This window comes from Oryctolagus cuniculus, chromosome 1 (genome assembly GCF_051225735.1).
Source record: "Oryctolagus cuniculus isolate XC-2025 breed Fujian yellow rabbit chromosome 1, ASM5122573v1, whole genome shotgun sequence".
In the NCBI taxonomy this organism is placed as follows: domain Eukaryota; kingdom Metazoa; phylum Chordata; class Mammalia; order Lagomorpha; family Leporidae; genus Oryctolagus; species Oryctolagus cuniculus.
Genome location: NC_142867.1, coordinates 53,385,131 through 53,397,489, shown reverse-complemented (window position 1 = coordinate 53,397,489; position 12,359 = coordinate 53,385,131). Strand labels below are relative to the sequence as shown.

The following is a 12,359-nucleotide window of genomic DNA, read 5'->3' as shown; positions in this document are numbered from 1 at the left end:
AGTGCTTTGTCCAGGGCCTGGGGTGCAGGTGGGCTCATGCCCATCCCCTCGACTCCTCCGAGCAGAACAGGGCAGAGCAGAGCAGAGCAGGAGCGCGAGAGCTGCTGCAGCCGTACCACCTGCCCGGATGATGTGCAGCCGAGCTCTGTGACAGGAACTTCACTTTCGTGAGCATCCTCACTCCGATATCAGTGTGGTTGCACAGACAAAATTAGCATCCACATTAGTAATTCCCAACCTGGAGAACCATGCAATTATCTCATGATTTTATTTAATGACTGTGCTTTTTCAAAGCTTATTGGGGTAATCTTCAGAGTATGTCCTGATTACATGTTGTACAGACTACTTAACAAGTGAACTAAAAAAGCAATTCAGAACCTAGCTCCAGTTAAATTTATAGTTTTTACATTTCAAGACAACATTCTTACTAGGTAATTGTCCAGTATTTTTTAAGAAAATATGTCAGTGTTCAGGTGCTTTGCAGATTCTGGTCCCCCAGCATACCTCACCTGCACTAGTAACAGTGAAGAAGAGGGAGCCGCTGTCTTGTTCCCCCTTGCCTTGCTAATCAGGCCATCTCCGAGCTCTCAGGAAATGTTTAATGAAGAGTAAGACCGCGTCCTGCTTTTATGTGACACTCAGGGTCTTTTCTCAAGGCCAGCCAAGTAGCCAGCACTTGCTGGTTATGTGATCCTGGGCAGCTGGCTTGACTTCTGAGCTCTGATTTCCTTGCCTATAAAACGTTTCCACTTTCCAGGCGAGGCCTTGGTGAGATCATTCCATGAGAAGTGCCTGGTCCCTGGAATGCATTGTAAGTCATTCAGAGGCTGCCGCACAGGTCGGGGGGAGGGTGCTGGGCCTCTTTCCCTTTCCACCAGGAGAAGCTTCGTCTGATTGGGCCGTGCAGGAGGAAAGGGAGAGCATACGCTTCTTTGAAGTTGATGATTAAGTTCTTCTGGACCATTGTGCTGCGGCAAGCTATGGATGGGGGAAAGTGCAAGGCTGGGACAGGCTCTCATGCTCCCGGGCAGACACTTGAGTGGTGCTGAGGATCTATATCCAGTGTCAGGTTTTCTTGCCCAAAGTACCAGGAGCAGCTGAGGGTGCATTTCCTTGGCACAGGGTTATGGCCGCAAGAGAGAAGAGGGGTGCAGAGGGCGTTAGAGCTGAGACTGGGAACTAAGGCGCTGCGTCCCTGAAACACAGGGTATTTGTTAGTGCGGGAGGAAGCACAGGGCTCACAGGGAGCATCTGTGTGTTGCTAGTGTTCCCCTTCAGCAGGCAGAGATCCACCGACCTCACTTCCGACAGGAGGGGTGGATTCTAGTTCTTGGGAGACTTAGTGGCTGGACCCATTGCCTTCTCTGAGACGCTGGAACATGACAACTTCTGTGAAGTGAGGGAAATGAGCTGTCGTTCTGCCACATTTCCAACTTCTTCATTAAAAAAATAGATTTATTTCAAAGGGAGATTTGGATTGGAAATGGAAAGGCCAGGATGTAAATCAGCACTTGGGTGGGATGCTGGCGTTGCCGGTGGCAGCGTAACCCAGTGTGCCACACAGAGCGCAAGTTCTTCATTTCTTGCTCCCCTCTTTGGCTACATTTTAAATTCCTTGGGGTCAGTGTTGAGGTGTAGCAGGTAGGGCCGTCACCTGCAATACCCCACCTCTTATGGGCGCCAGTTCACGTCTTGGTTGCTCCCTGCTGATGGCCTGGGGAAGGCAGGAAAGGATGGCCCACGTGCTTGGGTCTCTGTCACCCAGATGGGAGACCCAGGTGAAGCTCCTGCCCGAGACCACTGTGGAGTGAGCCAACAGATGGGAGATATCTCTCTGTCTCTCCCTTTCTCTGTGACTCTTTCAAATAAAAAAAATTCTTTGAGATTTTAAAAAATATTTATTTTCACTGGAATCCTGTTTGTGATGTCTAGTTCACCTGTGCATCCGTTCATCCTTCCCTTTTAGGTGTATTGTGCTGTTCGATAGAATACATGAAATAAAACTAACTAGATATACATGGTGGGTGCTGGGTTCTACTCACGGGGTATCCAGCCATTGCCAGCAGACTTGTCTAGTTGTGTTAACAGTAGGCATTCGAGCAGGTACTGTGATTCCGTGTAGAAGCTGCATCTAGCATGCAGGTGTGCATGGGGAGGGTGGGCGGGCGGTTTGGCAGTCAGATCCTGAACACCCAGCTGTGCCTCTTGCTGGGCATGAAAACTTTCACCTTTCCAAGAAAATAAAACAAGGTCTTTAGACGCACTGTTCGTAGAACCAACATTGGATGCTGCTTGCTCGTTTCCTTCTGGGAACCTAGTTTTTACAAAGAAGTCTGGCTGCTTTGTTAAGAAAAGAGATTATTGTGTGAAAATTGCCCAGTAAGGGTTCCCACTGGAAGCCCCTTGTCTTCCACAACCCTGCCAGTTCACTCCCAGCTGGCTCATGTGGTGATGGGGCACAGAGTTTGGGCAAAACTGCCTGAGCCCCCTTCCACTATCCCTCCCAGTGCTGGACTGTGGGTGAGTGGAGGGGCCAGAGACTGTCCAGGGCACTGGCAGTGAGAGCCACTTGTTTGCCCTCCCTTATGTCACAGGCAGTTATTCCATGAGAAGCTGCTGCTTTTTCCTCCTTTGGGACAGTAGTAATTTTGCATTTTATCTCTTACATGACATTTTTTAAAGAACATGTTGATTTTTTTTAAAAGGCATTAGTATGTTTTCCATTTGTGTATGATCGTGTGTCATCAGAATAAGAAAATAGTTATCCAGCTCTGTGTTGTAGAGCCTTCAGGAAAGAGAGTATCTTGTGTAGACAGATTCTTTGTGCAAATTATGAATACAGCTTCCTCTTTAGATCCGGGACCAGGAAGGGAAGGGAATTCCATTCACAACTCTCTTCATCTCTGTTTATATAATATGGCAAGCTCAGAAATTAAACACATTCAGATTGTAAAGGAAGAAATGAAACTGTCTTTATTTGTAAATGAATTATTCTTGTATCAGAAAATTGTGAGGAACATACTGCAAACACAGACCTATTAAGTTCAGCAAGCTTATGAAATACAAGATCAGTATATAAAAATCAGTTTACTTTTATATATAAGCAACAGTCTGAAAGCGACACTAAGAAAACAAGGATGCTATTCATTACAGCTTCAAATAATAAAATTCTTATGAATAAATTTAACAAAATAAGTTTAAGACTTATACACTGAAAACTAAAATATCGCTGAAAAAGATCTAAATGAGTGGAGAGATATCCTATGTTCATGGATTGGAAGACTCAGTATTGCTAATTTTCCCCAGATTAGCTAATGAATTCAGTGCAATCCTTATAACAACCCTTTGTGCATTTTAAACTGTTCCTAAGATTTATGCAAAAATGCAGAGGTGCAGAGGGCCCTGAATAAACAAAACCATTGGGAAAAAAGAAAAGAAAAAAGCTGGAGGATGTAAACATGCTTCCAAAGATTCAGTAATGAAGACAGCGTATTACCCAAGCAAGGATGGGTAAGAGTGGAGGCTTACATTAATCCTACAGAATTGAGAGCCTTGAAATGAATCATTACGAAAATGTGACTAAATTCTCTGCAAAGGTGCCAAAGCAATTCATCTCTCTCTCTCATTCTTTTGTCCTCCCTCCTTCTCTCCCCCCCTTTTGATTTATTTGTTTATTTGAGAGGCAGAGTTACAAACGGAGGGAGAAACACAGAGAAAGGTCTTCCATCTGTTGGTTCACTCCCTAAATGGCTGCAATAGCTGGAGCTGGGCCAATCTGAAGCCAGGAGCTTCTTCCAGTTCTCCCATGTGGGTGCAAGGGCCCAAGCACTTGGGCCATCTTCCACTGTTTTCCCAGGTCATTAGCAGTGAGCTGGATAAGAAGTGGAACAGCTGGAACTCGAACCAGCACCCTTATGGGATGCTGGTGCAGCAGGCTGAAACTTTACCCACTATGCCTCAGTACTGGTCCCAAAGCAGTTGATTTCAGTACTCTTCAACAGATCATCCAGGACAAGTGGATATCCACATGCAAAAATATTAAACTTTGATCTCATACCATGCACAGAAATTATTTTAAAAATAATTCCTAAGCCTGTCAAAAAAATAAATAAATAATTCCTAAGCCTAAATATAAAAGCTAAGGCTAAATCTTCTAGAAGAAAACATATGTAAAAATCTTCATGATGGATGGGTGTGGGCGTTTGGCACATTGGTTGTTGCTGCTTGAGGCGCCCACATCACCTGTTGGCATGCTGGGCTCAGAGTCCCGGCTCCTCTACTTCTTTTTTTTTTTTTTTTTTTTTTTTTTTAATATTTATTTATTTGAAAGAGTTACACAGAGAGAAGGAGAGGCAGAGAGAGAGAGAGGTCTTCCATACGTTGGTTCACTCCTCAATTGGCCGGAACAGCCAGAGCTGTGTCGCCCCAAAGCCAGGAGCTTATTCCAGGTCTCCTACATGGGTACAGGGGCCCAAGGACTTGGGCCGTATCCTACTGCTTTCCTAGGCCATAGCAGAAAGCTGGATTGGAAGTTGAGAAGCCGGGACTTGAACTGGTGCCCATATGGGATGCCGGCACTGCAGGTGGCGCCACCCCCCCCCCCAAGATTTTATTTATTTATTTGAAAGGTAGAGTTACAGAGAGAGAGAGAGAGAGAGAGAGAGAGAGAGAGATCTTGCATCCATTGGTTCACTCCGCAAATGGCCTCACTGGCTGGATTTGAGCCGATCAGAAGCCTCTTCTGGGCCTCCCACGCAGGTGCAGGGGCCCCAGAACTTGGGCCATCTTGTACTGCTTTCCCAGGCCACAGCAGAGAGCTGGATTGGAAGAGGAACAGCTGGAACTAGAAGCAGAGCCCATATGGGATGCCAGTGCCACAGGTGGAGGATTAACCTACTGTGCCATGGCGCTGGCCCTGGCTCCTCTGCTTCTGACCCAGCTTCCTGCCAGTGCACGCCCTGGGACCCAGCAGATGCTGACTCAAGTACTGGGTGCTTGCCACTGTTTTGGGAAACTGGATGGAATTCTGGACTCCTGGCTTTGGCCTGGCATCATCCTGGCTGTTATAGGCATTTGGGGGAGTGAGCCAGTGAAAGGACATCTGTATTTCTGACTGTCTTTCTGCCTTTCAAATAAAGTGAAAATCAATCAATCAATCAATTTTTAAAAATTCTTCGTGACTTAGGTTTGGAAGAATTCTTAGATAAGAACCTGCAAGCATAGCTTGCCAAATTACTTTCTGGAAGGTTGGCCAACACTGAAGATTCTTTTGAAAAATGTTTGCTCCTTCAGTGAAAATTGAACACAGACATTTAACTATATTGTTCCTGGTAAGATTGAAAGTTTTTAAATTTATTAACCGCTGGCACCGTGGCTCACTAGGCTAATCCTCCGCCTTGCGGCGCCGGCACACCAGGTTCTAGTCCCGGTCGGGGTGCCGGATTCTGTCCCGGTTGCCCCTCTTCCAGGCCAGCTCTCTGCTGTGGCCAGGGAGTGCAGTGGAGGATGGCCCAAGTGCTTGGGCCCTGCACCCCATGGGAGACCAGGAGAAGCACCTGGCTCCTGCCATCGGATCAGCGCGGTGCGCCAGCCGCAGCGTGCCAGCTGCAGCGGCCATTGGAGGGTGAACCAACTGCAAAGGAAAACCTTTCTCTCTGTCTCTCTCACTGTCCACTCTGCCTGTCAAAAAAAAAAAAAAATTATTAACCACTCATACTTAGGAAAACTTTCTGGGCTCCTCTTGATCTTTGCGACATCTCTCAACCCACCAGACCTTTCCAGAGAAAATATTTCTTTGAAGAACAACATAAAAGTTGTGGAACTGAGACCTTGGGATAGCCCTTTCCCTGTCAGCTGTGGGCTTAAAGGACCTGTAAAGCAGGGGATCCATAGTGTTTTGTCCTGCAAAGAAAATAGTGTGAGTATGTAGTGTTCAGGAAATGAATGGCAGAGTGGAAGTGAATGTATACCAGAGTGATATCCTGGAGCATGATAGCAATCAGCGCGGGATTTGAAGTCAGGTTTAGATCCTGGTTTACCTCTTGCCAAAGGTGCAGACCTTGGCCCAGTGAGCTGACCTCCACAAGTCCTTCACTCCATCTGCAAAATAGAGATAGGAAATTAGAATTGCTTTGAGCACTCAAATAAAAAAAAAAAAGTTAAAGGTTTAGTATTTGGCTGGCATATAGGAACCCCATCATTAATTAATATTGTTTCAGTTTGGATTTTGTGCCCTGGGAGGTTGGAGTTCTTGAACTAGATTCTCCTGGTCATTGCAGCAGCATCTCCTATTTAAAATTTTGTTCAATTGAAAGGTTGAGAGCAAGTTCTTTTTGTGACGTGATTTCCTTTGGGGCTGCTCTCCTAATCCCCATGGTTTGAATTCATAGAGTAACTAAAGGACAAGAGGGAATTCCTCTCAACTCTCTGTCTCCAAGAATACCTCTGGGTGCTGGTGAGATGCCACTCATCAGTTCTGTTGTTATTGTTTTCAGGGCTGTAAGCCTTCTGGATAGAACCCAGTGGATTTTCTGAGTGCAAAAGAATTAAGTGAGGTGAGGGAAGAGCTCTGAGACTTTGTTTAGTCCTGAACCTAGGTATCCTGACTGTGCAGCCTATAAATTCTTCACAGTCAGAGGCTGTACCTTTTACTTCTGTCTGCAGCCCCGGGGCACCTTTCTGGATGCTAAGCAAATAATAAGCATTCATGAGATGCTGGGACTATGCCCAGCATTTTCCAAGTTTCCAAATAGATGAAGTTAGAGAATCATATTCATGTCAAATGAAGTTCATGTGCATAATCTCATCTCACTATTTCAGCAACCCTGGGAATGGGGTGGGTATGTGTGGGTGTGAGATGAGAACATTTATTATGTCTATTTTACAAATAGAAAAGCGAAGGCCCAGATAAGTTAATGGCTTAAAGAGGGAGCAGAGACTTGAACTTGGACCTGCTTATTCGGGTCCATGGTAATTCTCTTTCTCTGTGCTGCACATTGTCCCACACCTCCACTGCAGTGGACTTTACCCTTTTTGGATTTGCAAGAACTTTTTTGACATTGATGTTGGACCAAAGGTTTTTACCTGCTGCTCCCTTCCCCCAAGCTCCCTTGATGAACTTGCTGCTGTTCTGTGGCCCGGAGAGCTCAAATCGGTGCTTTAGTCGCTACCCCCGCCCCTGCTGGCTGGAGTTGTTCCTTCCTTAGCCAGTGAAAAAGTAAATGAGAGAAAATGACATTTCCTGATCTTGGAAAGTAGCAGTTGGTGAAACTTTAGAAGTTGCTGCGAGGGAGAAATGGTCCCATTGGAGCACATTGTTGGCTTGTGTCTCTGAAGAATGTGTTTGCTTGCATCATGATTCTCCATAAAGATCTTTGAAAGCCCCAGCTTGACTCCTGAGGGCCAGGGTGCTGCTCGCTGCTGCTGCAGGATGGAGCTCTCTTCCTGGCAGACACTCGATTCACAAGGACGCTAATTATTCGTTCTTCCTCCCTGCAGCCCGCTCAGCTCAAACAATTGCCCTGCTTGTCTGGGGTGCAGCGTGGCGTCGGACAGTCAGGCCTTTTCTGTAACTGACGGCGCTGTGTTGTTCATATTGTTCTTTATGTACTCATTTTATAGCTTATGCAGCAGACATTTGAGTCAATTGGCTTCTTGTTCTGCAAACTGGGCACTGCTGTTCTAGATCCCAGAGAGAAGGGTGTGGCAGAGGGCAGCCTGGCTGACCGCTCTCCTTTCTTTTTCAGCCCTGTGGGCTGGTTTCAAGTTACAGCATTTTTATTGGCTCTTCTTTGCTGAACCTTGGTTTCAAAAGCTGATGTTTGTGAGTTGAATTTCTTAAAGGTATAGCTGTTCTTTTTGCCGAATTGAATTCAAGTAACACGCATAGCCTACCACAGTGTGTGGTTTTTGGTGTGTGTGTGTGTGTGTGTGTGTGTGTGTGTTTTAATCCAGAGATTTTTTTTTTTTTTGCCCCTAACAGTCTTACTAACCAAAAATCCAGGAGAATGGTTTCTCAACTCACTTTCTGTGCTGGTGTCACTGTGGATGTTCCTGTTTAGAGTGCTTATTCTTGACTTTTTTTTTTTCTGAGTTACCATCCTACTCTTATTTTCACTCTTCTGCCCTGATTTTTTTTCTCCATCCTGTACTTCCTGGAACCTATCTCAAGCCCATTGGCGAATAAGATGGCATAACATAGATTAGTTCAATTCTGTTATGAATATCCATAAATGCTTCTGTTGATCAAGATGTTTTTGGAGTCTACATAGATTCATCGTATTCAGGCATGTGACAACTTTTCCTTTTTTTTTCTCTTGTTAGGTTTTAACAGATTCAGTGAGGGTTGTAGATACAATACAGAGCATAACAATATTCTCTCTCCCCTTCCCTCCCACCCTCTTCCTTCTCCCTCCCCCCTTCCTTTCCTTCCTTTCCTTCCTCCCTTCCTTCCTTCCTTCCTTCCTTCCTTCCTTCCTTCCTTCCTTCTTTTTTAGTTTTTGAGATAAATTTTTGATATTACCCTGCAGTTAAAAGGCTTAACAGTTCACTGAGCAAGAAGTTTAACAAGTAAAAAAAGCAAAAAGACCCTAGTTTAGTGGGAATGTAGATGACGGCTATAAGCTTTTAAATATTGGAAAGAAAATGTCCTGCTTCGTCTTGCCTCTCCTCTTCTTTGATGTGAGGCTCTTTGTCCTTTGAACTTTCAGGGTGTTATTGCTGATTCATGTAGCGATGGTGGAAATCTACGCACCTGTTGGAGTGCCCACAGACTGAAATGCAGTAGGCAGGGGTTCCATCCATCATGTTTGAGCCGGTAGACTCAAATTTTGCATGGCAGAGACTCATGTTTACCATTCGATTCTCAGGTCCTTTCTTTTATGGTTCCTAGTCCAAGGCACCTGCTCAGAAAATATATAAGAAAAGGGTTAGCCCACTGCTGTGAGCCTCCCTCAAGCTTCACCCTAACAGAGAACCTGCGCTCATGGCTCTGGCCCTGCTGTGCAGCTGTAGTAACCCAGGGACCAAGTAAGAAGTAAAATCAGAAGCAAAGGAAAGGTCTTGAATTGATTCCTTACTTTTGCTGACCTTGAACCTTGACTGATTGTGCTCATCCTCACCTTCTGCCTATTCATGAATCTGCTGAGCTCCACTTTGAGCATAGAGGTAGAGATGCATCATGATGTGTGCTTCTACTAGCCCTAGTAGTGTCCACTTGCAGAGATTAGGTTCTGTGCACCACGTGTTTGTAATATAATAACCACAAAAGTGACAAGAGTGAAGAGTATATTGAGCACTTGCCATGTCCTGAGGACTGTGCCTGGCACCTGGCTCCTTTAAAAAAAATTATTTTATTTATTTGAAAGGCAGAGTTAGAGGGTGAGAGCAGACAGAGAGGCTGTGTAGCCAAGGCTGGGCAAGGCAGAACCCAGGAGCTTCATCCAGATCTCCCACATGAGTTCAGAGACCAGGGACCTAGGCCATCTTCTGGTGTTTTTCCAGGTTCACTAGCAGGGGGCTGGATCAGAAGTGGAGCAGCCAGGACTTGAACCAGCACCCATATGGGATGCTGGTGATGCAGAAGGTGGCTTAACTCGCTACATCACAGCCCTGGACTGGCTTACATCATTCAGGCGACAGGAACACGTGTGTATTGGCGTCAGGATGCTCCTGTGGCCATCTTCATTTCTTTGTAACAGCCAGCACAGGGCGTTTCAGGACTGGTTAGAGGACAGGTTAAGCAGAGTGAAGGTTTGCATCTGTCCATGTAAGAGGGCGGGGACATCTGTAATGAGCTCATTTAGTGAAGCTGGGCTCCCAGGGTGGAGAGGTTAGGGAGGCCGGGGACAGGGACATGGGAGCCAGGGAGCCGTCAGAGAAGGAGCCTGTGGATGTGGAAAAACCCCTGTGCCAATGGGAGATAGAGGAAATTGGAGAGGAATGTGGTGGTTGAGGATGACAGCCACCAAATTAACAAAGAGCATCTTGGGGATGGACCAGGCCCTCACCCTTCTGGGGGTGGGGTTGGAGCGCAGCCTGGCCTGCAGAGATCCACAAAGGCTGGTGATGGGAGCACCCAGTGGACAATGTAGGGGTGGACAAGGGACCCTCAAGTGAGAAGACACTGGTGTATTTGAGGGAAGTTGATGCTCTTGCATTTCCTTGCAAATTCTAAGATACTTGTTCCTCTAGGTGATTCTTGAGTATTTCTTTAATAAAAAAAAAAATTTGGGTCTGGCATTGTGTTGTATCAGATTAAGCTGCTGCAGCATCACCAGCATCCCATATAGGCACCAGTTCGAGTCCCAGTTGCTGCCTTCTGATCCAGCTCCCTACTAGTGCACCTGGGAAAGCAGCAGAAGATGACCCAAGTGCTTGGGCCCCTGCACCCATGTGGGTGGGAGACCCAGATGAAGCTCCTGGCTCCTGACTTCAGAATGTCTCAACTTTTGGTCGTTGCGACCATTTGGGGAATAAGCCAGTGGATGGAAGGCCTTTTCTCTTCTGCCTCTGCCTCTCCCTCTCTGTAACTCTGCCTTTCAAATAAATAAAATAAATCTTCAAAAAATAATTAAAAAGAAATATCCGCTGTGAATTCCAAGACACGACTTCTTCCCTGTTATTATTCTAAATACTAAGCTTCCTGATGAACTGAGCACTCTTCACTTTGCTCTTTCTTGACTTACATATATGGGAAGTGGGGTGGTCCCTCCTTGCATGGCCAGCCTTCCCTGCTGCTGCCCTCCAGGGGTCATGTCCCAGCAGGAGTCTTGGACCCCAAGGAGGATTCAGCCCAAACCTGGCAGCCCCCTTAGTTCAGGTAAGACGTGGTCTCTCTTGCCAGCTGCTGAAAGGAAGGCTTCATCCATTCTGCAAATGTTGGGATCCCAGCTCTAGAGCCACATCTCGGCTGGGAAAGTGCTGCCCCTGCCCCCAGCGCAGCACAGCCCCGGGTGTTCTTGGGTACATGCTGCTTTTGCGGGTTTAATAAGGCCTAGGATATGTTCATTCTTTAAAATGAATCTGTTGGCCTATGTATAATAAATATGTATACACATTAACTGTGTATATGTTAACTTATAATGGTATTATGCATATACACACATATGTCAGTTAGAGTTTGTGCCCAATTTGAAAGGTAAAAAAGCAAGGGTGGCATTGTGGCACAGCAGGTTAAGGTTAAGCCTACATCTCCTATTGGAGCGCCAGTTCAAGTCCCAGTACCTTTCCTTTGAATCCAGCTTCTTGTTGATGGATCCTGGGAGACAACAGGTGATGGCCTGAATCTTGGCTCCCTGTGACCGATGTGGGAGACCTGGATGGAGGTTCAGGCCCCTTGGCTTCAGCCTGGCCCAGAACTGGCCTTGTGGACACTTGGAAAAGTAGACCAGCTAATGGAAGACCTGTCTGTCTCTCACTCTGCCTTTCAACAGGATGAAAAATAAAAATAAACATTAAAAAACAAAAAGAAAGGGAAAAGCATGCAGAAGTGGGGAGAATGAATGAGACGCCCCTCCCACCCCACCCACTTACCTTCTCCATCCTGGCTCTGGCTGATCTCCAGGGCAGGCCTCTCCACCTCCTCCCTCTCATCTGCCCCAGGGCCAGTGCTAGTGGTGGGAAGCTGATGACCCCAGTTCTCCCCGACTCTGGCTCCTGCCATGCAGCCCCCGTGGCAGATGGGGCTCTCTCTGGAATTCCCCTGCTGCTTCCTTCTTGGCTTCATCCAGTCACTCTATGGTTCCTCTTCCAGGAAGCCTGCAGGTGTCTGCTTCTCTTCTTCCTGCCACACCCCAGTCCTGGGACCCATCTCGAATATCACTTCTTTCATGCATTTTCCCTGTGGAGCTCACCCTTCCCTGCTCCTTCTGTCAGCCAAGGGCTTTCTCCTCTCCCTGAATTCCCCCAGTGCTCTGAGCTGATCTTGGATCTGCTTTGTTTACCATTAATTTGGTACCTGTTTCCCTCAAGCTCCTTAAGGGCCGATGCACTCATTGCCTCATTATATTTATGTCTCAAAAATCTTGCTGTTTATAGTCAGGGAAACCTTGTATGAGTTTTTTTTTTTTTAAATAGGTTGCAGAGACTTTTTTTTAAGTAAAAGGAAAATATACTATAGTCTCCATTTGCCTATGAATACTTACGTTGATTATTTTGCTTTTGAAATATGCCACTTTGTTTTAAATAGGATGTCAAATGGAAAATTCTGCATTTCTAATTGATGAGCTAGACAGGAGCTTGACTGCTTCAAAAGGTGTAAAAGGGAGGAAACCTGCACTCAACTTTTATCATGATGGGAAAACTGATCTTAGAGCAGGGTGGGCCAGTGGCAGATCCCAGACTCACACCACATGTCTCCA

General features: G+C 46.1%; 1 protein-coding gene and 1 long non-coding RNA gene across 34 annotated transcripts in view; one reads left to right on the top strand and one right to left on the bottom strand.

Moving 5' to 3' along the window:
• TEAD1 (TEA domain transcription factor 1) overlaps positions 1-12,359 on the top strand; it is a 284,516-nt gene that overhangs the window by 164,352 nt on the left and 107,805 nt on the right. The window lies entirely within an intron of this gene.
• LOC149128399 (uncharacterized) lies at positions 5,732-7,706 on the bottom strand. The gene is made up of 2 exons (XR_016231037.1): positions 7,084-7,706; positions 5,732-6,099 (listed from the first exon to the last, which is right to left on the bottom strand). It is a non-coding gene; the product is annotated as an uncharacterized LOC149128399 (long non-coding RNA).